The 11,617-nt window shown below is 39.6% G+C and overlaps 1 long non-coding RNA gene across 1 annotated transcript in view; it reads right to left on the bottom strand.

Moving 5' to 3' along the window:
* Positions 1–11,236: 11,236 nt before the first annotated feature.
* Positions 11,237–11,617, bottom strand: part of LOC104985633 — a 26,915-nt gene continuing 26,534 nt past the window's right edge. The window contains exons 2-3 of the long non-coding RNA XR_824954.1: positions 11,499–11,531; positions 11,237–11,286 (exon numbers count right to left, since the gene is read on the bottom strand). This is a non-coding gene — a long non-coding RNA (uncharacterized LOC104985633). The remainder of the gene's footprint in view (positions 11,287–11,498; positions 11,532–11,617) is intronic.

Genomic DNA, 11,617 nt, shown 5'->3' with positions numbered 1-11,617 from the left:
GAAGAAACACAAGCTAGAATCAAGATTGCCGGGAGAAATATCAACAACCTCAGATATGCAGATGACACCATCCTTATGGCAGAAAGTGAAGAGGAACTCAAAAGCCTCTTGATGAAAGTGAAAGTGGAGAGTGACAAAGTTGGCTTAAAGCTCAACATTCAGAAAACGAAGATCATGGCATCTGGTCCCATCACTTCATGGGAAATAGATGGGGAAACAGTGGAAACAGTGTCAGACTTTATTTTTTGGGGCTCCAAAATCACTACAGATGGTGACTGCAGCCATGAAATTAAAAGACGCTTACTCCTTGGAAGGAAAGTTATGACCAACCTAGATAGCATATTCGAAAGCAGAGACATTACTTTGCCAACTAAGGTTTGTCTAGTCAAGGCTACGGTTTTTCCTGTGGTCATGTATGGATGTGAGAGTTGGACTGTGAAGAAGGCTGAGCGCCGAAGAATTGATGCTTTTGAACTGTGGTGTTGGAGAAGACTCTTGAGAGTCCCTTGGACTGCAAGGAGATCCATCCAGTCCATTCTGAAGGAGATCAGCCCTGGCATTTCTTTGGAAAGAATGATGCTAAAGCTGAAACTCCAGTACTTTGGCCACCTCATGCGAAGAGTTGACTCATTGGAAAAGACCCTGATGCTGGGAGGGATTGGGGGCAGGAGGAGAAGGGGACGACAGAGGATGAGATGGCTGGATGGCATCACTGACTCGATGGACGTGAGTCTGAGTGAACTCCGGGAGTTGGTGATGGACAGGGAGGCCTGGCGTGCTGCGATTCATGGGGTCGCAAAGAGTCGGACACGACTGAGCAACTGATCTGATGTGAACTTTTATTAACAACAATGCAAAAACAACAACAACAACAACAATGCTATGATAAATGCACCTTCAGCCACCCCTTTATGAATATCTAAATAATTTCTTGTATAAATTCAGAGAGAATTTGTTCAGTTGAAAAGAGAAACATTTCCCTAACTACTGACGTACTGCTAAATTAATACTTTCTCATTAACCTCACAGACTCAATGGACTTTAATCTGAGCAAACTCTGAAAGATAATGAAGGACAGGGAAGCCTGGCATGCTGCGCTCCATGGGTCACAAAGAGTCAGCTATGACTTAGCAACTGAACAACAGCAAACAATCTTCTCAATGTTTTTACCCATTTAGATTCTCAAAAATACAATATGAAAGCATCCAGAGCCCATTCCAAATTATTGCTAAAACGAGATAAGAACTTTACCAACAACAAATAATAAGCTTTTCCAGTCTTACGTGAAAAACATACTACCTCAGAGATTGAACTGGCATTTCTTTGACTACGAGTGATGATAGGAATGTTTTCACTGATTTATTGATTTTTTGTGTGTGTATCTTCTTTATAATAGAATAATTTAAGTCTGTTTGTCTATTGGGGTTTTCAGCTTATTCATAAAACAGAGCTTTCAGACATAAAAAGTCTTTTTAGGGTGTGTTTGCTCCCTTTTCCAGTTTTAGCCTTTTATCTTGGTAATTAATTTTATAATCAGATGACTTATGTTTAATGTAGTTAAATTTGCAAACATTTTGAACTTTTCATGTATGTTTGGCAAAGACTTCACCAGAATTTAATTAAATATCTCTATCTCTTTCTACATTTTCTAGTTCTTTTTTGTTTACATTTTTAGATTCACATATTTAGCAGACGTTGGAAATGGCAACCAACTCTAGGATTCTTGCCTGGAGAACTCCATGGACAGAGGAGCTTGGTGGGCTGCAGTCCATAGGGTCACAAAGAGTCAGACACAACTGAGAGACTGTTGATGATAATGATGTTGTTTGTCATAATAAGTTTTTTTGTTTGTTTGTTTTACTCCTGATATTGTTAGGCAATATCCCAATTGTCTAGGCTCACTGAATGCTCACCATAATATATTGTTTATCTTATTTAATTTTCTATCACTATGTGTTAGGAAGGCTTGTGACAGAATTATGCTTATTACACAAAATCATTAAGTGATTCATTCCAGAACTTTCTGGACAGAAAGAACTCAGACTATAAGAGAAACAAAATCAGGCTAGTGCTAACTGTCCTAATAAAATGTGTAATGCTCCTGCACATACTATGAGACAAGCTTGTTCTAAACTTAGTAAACACATAATTTCAGGTCCCTAAATATCCTTACCAGGTAAATAGTATAAACACCCTGATTATAGATTAAAGAACAAAACTGAGGGGAAAAGTCACACAAATAAAAATGGATAAAAGATTCAAAAAAAAGCAAGGTGACACCACTGGCTATACTATGAATCATTACACTGTATTTTCCCCTAAGTAAAGAAAATAAAGGAGAGAAGGAGACGAGACGAGGAGGAGGAAGTGGGAGAGGAGGAAAAGTGGGGAAGAGAAAAGGGAGGGGGAAGAAGAAAAGGTTAGAGCAGAAAGTGAAGAGAGAAGAGAAGCAGGGGAAAGAGGTTGAGGGAGAGAGGGAGGTGGGTGAGAGGTGAAGGAAAGAAAGGACTGGGATGGCTGAGGCTAACGGGGGACTGAGAGGAAGAGGAGAAAAAAAGAAATAAAAAAATGCACACAGTAGGAATATGTCCTTTCAGAACTGTTTTGATTTTTTTCCTTGCATAGTCTTTAAAAGACAAACACTAGAACTAGCTAATTGGAAAAATGAAGTATATTCACAGGTAAGTATGGCCAAAGGTAAAGAGCAGCATTCTCCAAGAGACACAAGAACTGTAAAATACTAGTGACCTTATATCCCCAAAGGTGCTTAAATGGATGATGATTGGGGCCACAGTAAATTAAAGCCTCTCCCTAAAGTTCACAACAGATATTTTAATGCATCAGCACCATATGGATAGTGATTAGAGAGGAGCTAACTATAGAATCTCACACCAAATTTTCTCAGACATATTTCTACTCAAAAACAATAATACTTTCATATACAATACTACAAATGAGAAGCTGCAACAAAGATAAAGTCATAGAAAAAAGCTCTAGAATAAAAGTTAATGTAAAATTCTTAGATTGATATTATATTTTGATATGTACAGCACATAAACACATGTGTGTACACACAGGCATACACATATAACTCCTATCCCAGAATTTATATATCAACTGCTGGTAAAATGTCTTTGATACTGACTTTGAGTAACTGAATAATTTATTGAAGACAGGAAAAATCACTTGAAGCAATTCAAAGCTGAAGAAAGTCAAAATTCAAGTATTCAACATTAAGATTTCCAAGATAGGAATAAAGAGGGGGTTCCAACGGAAGGCAGGTAAATGAAATTTTGATATGTCTTATTTTCCAGAATGGCAACTCATTAATTAATTAATGAGGGTCCATTAAAAGTGTTAATTATATTTTTTGAATTTGTTTCTTATCACTTAACTTTACAAATCCCTAGTGATATCAACTTACTTTCCAACCTATACACAAACTAGTAAAATGGAATGGCTAGTTTATGCACCTACCTTCATAACCTCTGATGCGGGCACCACCCAAATGTTTCCCCATGTTGCTGGAAAAGTGCATACAATTTTCTAAAAGATCTGCACTTTGCCTAACCCCAAGTATTGAAAATACAAAAGTTATTTGCAGAGGATTGAGAGTATCAGAGCTCTTTAGATATTTTCTTGTCTGAAACTTGTTTTAAATTCAGGTCAGAAAAGCTAGTGTAATATTAGAATTGAAAAGAGCAACAGTGTTTTGACATTGTATATCTTGGCATAAACCTTGCCTCATTCACAGTATGAGATGTCATGAAACTCAACTCAGCATAACATAAAATCAAGTCGGTTAAAGGAGTTCAAACAGCAAACACCTACTGTCTCTGGTTTCACAGCATAGTTATGCAACAAGTCTGTGACAGAATAAAATCATCAGGCCAATATTCATTCAATATTTATTGTGCACCCGCTATGTGCCAAGGACTGTGTCAAGGACACAGAAATTAATACAGCATTTCTCATTTTCAAGGAGGGAATAAGTTGACAAATAGCATTTACTGAAAAGCCAGACACTAACCTGAGCATTTTACATGTATTGTTTTTAAACTCTTCCATGGGGTTTCCCTGGTGGCTCAAATGGTAAAGAACCTGCATGCAACACAGGAGACTCAGGTTCGATCCCTGGGTGGGGAAGATCCCCTGGAGAAATAAATGGAAACCCACTCCAGTAATCTTGCCTGGAGAGTTCCATGGACAGAGAAGCATGGTGGGCTATAGCCTATGGGGTGGCAAAGAGTCAGATACAACTGAGCGACTAACAGATTCACTTTCATTAACCTCATGAATTTGTTTATATTATTATTTTATAGAGGTATAAAGAGGATCCCCAAAATGCCGACAAAATTATCTAAGGCACTTAACCAGCAAGTGGCTGACAAATATTTAGAACAAATTGCCTTAACCACAAAATCTTAATGCTTTGCATTAGAATATTTCCTCTTCATCCACTGAAGGAGACAACCCCAAAATCCAAGATCAATTCACTGTGCTATGTACTTTTCGCATATGTATGCAAATTACTACCTAAGAGTAAAGAGGAGGGCATGGAATTATGCCCTGAGACTGTTTTGGAGCGAGGAATGGGGTTTTAACTGGGTCTTAGGCCTTGAAATTGGTAGGCTGCAGTCCATGGGGTCGCTAGGAGTCGGACGCGACTGAGCGACTTCACTTTCACTTTTCACTTTCACGAAATGGAGAGGAAAATGGCACCCCACTCCAGTGTTCTTGCCTGGAGAATCCCAGGGACGGCAGAGCCTGGTGGGCTGCTGTCTATGGGGTCGCACAGAGTCGTACACGACTGAAGCGACTTAGCAGCAGCAGCAGCAGCAGGCCTTGAAATCTAGCCTTATCTTTACGGGGCCTGGCATGGATTGGCACCACTCCTGGACAAGCTGTAAGTGACGGGGCAGCAACAAGGAAGTGGTTGCAGGAAAGACGCCGCATCTGCCTGCAGATTTCCAGCAAAATACAGCAAATATAAAACCGCGGTGCCGAACAAGGACAAGATGCACCTCCTGAGCTGACCTGCACATCCGGGACAGTGTGCGGGTTACGTGAAGCTCTACAACGTGATGGCGTGAAGGATGCTGGGAGGAGGGTCCACAGCTGGACCACTCCATCCTAACCTGACAGCCTGCACGTGTTCTCACACTGAACCGTATCTCCAGCCACTCTGCAGAACCCCAGACCACAGACAGGCCTGCCTGGACATGGCCTCTGAGTCAATGGACCCAAGCACTTTACTCTCAGCGGCCCTTCCTTCCACCGGGACTTAAGGCTTCTTGCCACCCTTCCTTCTCACCAACCTGTCAGCCCGCATGCTGCAGGTATTTTCGGGGCTTTGCAGCCCTGTGGCTGTGGTTAAGCTACCACATGAGAAACTTTAGGAAGGGTTCTGGTGCTCTGAAGGGGTTTACCACGCTACTTCTCCTCCTCTTTGATGGCATGCTGCCGTGGAAGGTCTTGGCCCTCCTGCTCCCTGTTCTAGTCCCTACTGGGCTGAAAAGGTGCCCTTCTCCCAAGACACCAGGGGATTGTCACCCAGGCGAGGGAACTGAGGCACATATCGCCCCTCCCATTAACATGGCATAAGCGAGGTGAGCCCATCACCTGCCCCACAGCTGGGGGCTTAAGTGACTGTGAGCTACCAGAGATCAGAGAGGGAACAGAGATATACACATGACCCGTGACTGGTCCTAAAAATACTCCCTGCAGTTGGGCTTTTCTGACCCCATGTTGTTGATAAATAAATTTTGCACAAAGACACAAGTACACCCACACACAAACCAGCACAACAAACAAAAAGCTGTATTTTCCAGGAGAAAGTAGCAGCTTATTAAAAGCATGACCTAGTTAAGGAAACACAAAATAATTTTCTTTGTATTATGAGAAGGAAGGAAAAAACAAGCATCATACTAGAAATCCAGATAGGGCCAAAGAGTGAAAGGCCTTGGAGGCCATTTTAAACAAACATGAATGCTTTTGTTTATTATAGGAAATGATGGAGTCAGATATGTTTTTAATATATGTGCTAAGTCTCTTCACCAGGCTCTTCTGTCCATGGGATTTCCCAGGCAAGAATACTGGAGTTGTTTGCCATGCCCTCCTCCAAGAGATCGTCCAGACCCAGCGATTGAACCCACCTCTCTTACATCTCATGCATTGGTAGGCTGGTTCTTTATGACTAGTGCCACCTGGGAAGTCCATGTTTTTAATATCAGGGAGACATAAGCATGCCAGCATTTATTAACACTTTAACAATATTCTTTAAACACACAGTAATTGTTTCTCTTATAAAATTTTAAATGTACTTGTAAATATTTTGGCATTGATTTTCACACAATAAAAATAGCTGAGGTGGATATGTGTGGCAGGGAAGATACTTGGAATGAAATGTTTGTGAAATATTTCACAAATGCAGCACTTTACATGCAAAAAAACAGAAAATTTCCTTTGTGAAAGTGAGTGTGGTAATGTCTTTGTTGCTTTTGAGTTTCAAGTAAGAGATTAAAAGCAGTTGATCATTCTTAGGTAGTGGTGTGTCACAGAGACAGATATTTGGAGATATGCACTCTGCTTTTTCACTAGTTAAAAGAAGTAGTGTATACTTTTCTACCTTTTGTGTATAAAAGGAGGAAAATAGAAATAAAAGTCATGTTTTATTTAGTCTGCTGGTTTCCCCCTTTATAACAAAGCTGTTTATAAGACTTTAAATGACCCCTAACGCTACAAACTAGAAACTTTAGTTATTGTCCTAGCACTGAAAATACCTTTTTTTATCTTACTTCAAACATGGTAATGGTAACATTTTAATTTCTTTTATTTTTCCACTTTGTATCTGTGGTCAAATTTCTTTAGGTATTTGTTCTTCTGATTTTAGGTTATATCATTTATTTTAAAAATAGTACAGATTCCAACTTTTCTGTAATACTTAATATTTTCTAATTTCCGTCTGTTGTGAAATTTGATAATCATGCCAGTTACATTTGGAATGACATTTTAAATGATTTTTATAAACAGAACATACAAATTCAAGAAAATTTCACTACATATTCTTGTAGAACAATGCATTGCACTTAATTGGTTGAGAGAGAAGATAAAATGCATGTGTGCATATATGTACAGCCATGTGTGAGTGTGTGTGCACACTTTCGGTAAGCCTTCTCTGTTGCCACTTTTCAACTTGGAAGCAAAGACTATATTTACTTTGTGAAAAAACTAAATAAGAGCTAGTGACATTTTATGTTTTTGTACTTTTATTTCACTTGTTATTCAGTGCATGTAAAAAGAACACATGAAGAAAAATACTAACATTTCATGAGATGAAATATATATATAATGAAAAGGTCCATATCTGGCTTCCTGGGTACCCTTATTCCATAGCAACCGCTGAGTTTGAGTCTTTGAATATTTTCAGAAATATTCTATGTATCAATTTATAAATATCATTATTAAGTATATCTATTGAGTGGTTTTTAAAATATGTGATTGGTGACAAAGTATAAAAGTGGTTCTTCAGCTGCTTCTATTCATTTAATATTTTATCTTAATAATTGCCTAACATCAGTGCAAACATTGACTTGTTTATAGTGACTTTTTAACATTATGTAAAACATGGCAAAACCAATACAATATTGTAAAGTAATTAGCCTTTAATTAAAATAAATAAATTTAAATTAAAAAAAATTTGTTTCCGTATGGACTTTAATTTGGTATCAGATCAGATCAGATCAGATCAGTCGCTCAGTCGTGTCCGACTCTTTGTGACCCCATGAATCGCAGCACGCCAGGCCTCCCTGTCCATCACCAACTCCCGGAGTTCACTCAGACTCATGTCCATCGAGTCAGTGATGCCATCCAGCCATCTCATCCTCTGTCGTCCCCTTCTCCTCCTGCCCCCAATCCCTCCCAGCATCACAGTCTTTTCCAATGAGTCAACTCTTCGCATGAGGTGGCCAAAGTACTGGAGTTTCAGCTTGAGCATCATTCCTTCCAAAGAACACCCAGGGCTGATCTCCTTCAGAATGGACTGGATGGATCTCCTTGCAGTCCAAAGGACTCTCAAGAGTCTTCTCCAACACCACAGTTCAAAAGCATCAATTCTTTGGCGCTCAGCCTTCTTCACAGTCCAACTCTCACATCCATACATGACCACAGGAAAAACCATAGTCCTCCAGAGATCTCCAGAAAACTCTTTTTATGTTGGACTGCACGAAATTCTGCCTACTACCTGCATGAAATCTCGGGAAAGTTTCTCTTTTCCCAGCAGACCCAACTAACTTTAAAAATACTAGAAGCTCTCAAAGTGTGGGGATATTTTGGATCCCTTGGGGGTGCTAGTCTGAAGATCTTCGGTTAAGTACTAGCTCACTAAACAAAGGAAGCCTGTTCAGTCGCTTCAATCCTGGCTGACTTCTGCAATCTATGGACTATTGTCCACCAGGCTCCTCTGTCCATGGGATTCTTCAGGCAAGAATCCTGGAGTGGGTTGCCTACAGGAAGGAGACATAGGAGACTGGGGGTCCAATTTCTGGGTCAGGAAGATACCCTGGAGGAGGAAATGGCAGCACACTCCAGGATTCTTGCCTGGAGAATCCCATGGACAGAGGAGCCTGGCGGGCTACAGTCCATGAGGTCACAAAAGAGTCGGACACAAGTAAAGTGACTCAAGTACTTCAGTACTGAAGTACTCGTCACTAAATAAATATATGTAAGAAATAATATATTCACTTATCTTGCAGATAGTTGACCTGAGAATAATATATTCAATAGCAGTGTTTTCTCTTTGCTTGGCAAGTCACTCTCATCTCCTCATCCAACACTCAAAAGAAATCTTTCCTTCTTTCCTCAATAAAGCTTGTCATTAGATGGTAGGAGTACTGCAAACACTTTATCTGGGGCTTTATTTTTATTCAGATCTCTCTGGGGAAGGAAGCACTTTCAGCCATCATCAAGTACTTTTATTGATACTTTAGTATAAATTAATTTCAAATCTTTTCTTGTGAAAAGGTTTTGATGATAGTTGGAAAGCTAAAGAAAACTGGGAGGGTTGGAAAAGCAGACTGAGGTGGGATAAAGTCTTACAGGGAGGAGGAGCCTAATTTTATTTCATGTAGTCATGTAGTCATGTTTTGAGGGCTTACTTATATATAAGATGCCAGGTATTCGGCTGGAAAAAAGGAACATTAAATCTGTAAACACTTCAATTTGGACCAGGGCTTGAAACTGCCTTAAAGGACCAGAGGCAGACTCTAAAATCTTATTTCAAGAACATCAGGTGAAAGGAGTTTCCCCTTTGGGCCATCCTTGGCTAGCAGGAAAATTCTTCAAAACAAAATCCTACAAGCTTCTGCTTCTGAAACTGCATTCAAGAGAGAGACCCTAGGAGAAAGCCCACACTGGCCAACATGGTGAAGGCTGGAGCCAAGAGGAGTGAAGGAGCCTTTGGTTCTACTAGCTGCCCGCTTCTGAAAATGTCCTTTCCCCTCTTCTAACACTTTATACAAGGGTCAATTCACAGAGTGAAGAACAAGAGTTCAAAATGTCATCCCTCCCTCTGCCAACTGGATTCTAGTAAGCTGACCTTGCTTATAATGTGGAAATTTCTTGGTTTGGCAGAAAGAATACTCATAAATTATGTCTCTATCTCAGTGTTTATCTAATTGACCTGGAAATAGGAAAATGAAGAAATGCTGAGTTGGGGGATGAGGGGTTCTCAAGCAATGCTCTGCTGAGTATAATTCTCAAAATCCCTAAATATGAAGACGGGAAAATGGCCAACGAGAAATGTGCTGACGGTGGCAGCTCCTTTTTAAAAAAGCTCAAGTGTGATGATGTATAATAATGATATCTGACTTCATTCCCTCTGGTGAGAAAATCACATTGCCCTCAGTTCTTTATGTGTGTGTTATTTGTGCAGTTTGTTTCAGCTTTCCTGGAGGGAGCTGAAAAAATTAATCACAATTTCAACTGCAATTTCCTAGTCCTCCTAAAAATCCAGATTGCTGCTGTTGTTTAGTCACTAAGTCATGTCTGACTCTTTCTGACCCCATGGACTGCAACCCACCAGGTTTACTGTCCATGGAATTTTCCAGGCAAGAATATTGGAGTGGGTTGCCATTTGCTTCTCCAGCGGATCCTCCTCACCAAGGGATTGAACCTGTGTCTTACCAAGTGCCTATTATAAACTGAAGTAAATTTTACTTATTGACATGAAGTATCTCCTTAATAAATTATCCAATGAAACAGTAAGCTGGAAAGTCATTGGGTATAGTAGGGTGCCATCAATACAAAACTGTATTTATATATGTAATAAGACTGCCCAGAAAGACAGAGCTTCAAAGTCCTGGTAGCAGTATCTCTAAATGCTTTCCTCTTTAGATATGTTTAAACTCTTTGAATTTTCTATAGGCATCACATGGCATTATCTTAGAAGAAATAACAAACAAAAACAAAATGAATGAAGACAGGTCCATCCACCTTCTTCCCCTGCGTATATCGCAACCTGAAAAATATCCCAAAAATGTTCAAGAAAGAAAGAATGATTTCTGAGGGCCATAGTCTTATAGACCTTACACAGAAGATATGACCCCTGAACTTCCAGAACACATTTAGGAAAATAGATTGGCTATAGCAGTGGGAACCCTCAGGCAGTGAATTGTATCAAAAGAGTATAAGTTATTTTTAGGCCTTTGTGAGATCATCTTTACAACCCCACATTACTGTGCACAGTGAAGTCTGACAATAGATACATTAGAGAGATAAGCATAGAGGTAGATATAGAGATTAGAAAGAGACAGAGATGGAGACAAGGATAGGGCTAGAGATACAGAAGAAAACGACCAAAATCAATTCAGGCTTAGTGGTGACTTTGAACTACCTTTGTCCTGTTCCCAAATGTGAAGGTCAAAAAACCAGTTTTAGTCAGAGGAAATTTGGTAACAGTTTCATTCCTTTCAGGTCTTGAATACACTCATAAATTCTACAGCCAGGTCTACGTGCTTAAATATTAATACTAAAGGTTTTCCTTATGCATGGGGCATGTGATGTATATCTTTGTATAAAAATATTATTCATGATACAGTCTCTGGGCTAATTTCAGAGTTAAATTTCTTTAGTCTCTGTATCACCTGAAGTCACTGAGGAGCATCATAGTTTCGGAATCAAGTTTCCAAGTCAGCATTCACTGCTGCTCCTAGTGAACAGAGGACAATAGAAACTCACCTGCTCCGTGATGCTCTTAAAAGAGGCGTGATGGTGGGTAGGGGCTTGCTTCTGAAACAAAGAGAATCTTATTGGTATTCACTGAGTTATAATTTCTCACAGGCATTAATAATATATGGGGAAATGTCATATTCAGCCTCACAACACTCATTGCTGCATAATAAACACCAAAGAAATGTTATACAGGAGATGATGCAGTGAAAGAGCAGTGAAAGGATTGGCTTGGAAATCCAGGTTTTGCTGCTTCCAAGCAGCAAGCTCACCTCTTTAGTCCTCAGGTTCCAGCTCTGTAGAACCTGGAATAAAAATAAGAATCAAAGGAGAAAATCTATGTAGACAACACAGTACCTAACACACAAGAAGTATTTAGGTTAGGTATTAT

This window comes from Bison bison, unplaced genomic scaffold (assembly GCF_000754665.1).
Source record: "Bison bison bison isolate TAMUID 2011002044 unplaced genomic scaffold, Bison_UMD1.0 scf7180017864053, whole genome shotgun sequence".
Taxonomy (NCBI): Eukaryota; Metazoa; Chordata; class Mammalia; order Artiodactyla; family Bovidae; genus Bison; species Bison bison.
Note: the sequence above shows the minus strand (reverse complement) of the source record. Positions and strands in the feature narration are given on the sequence as shown.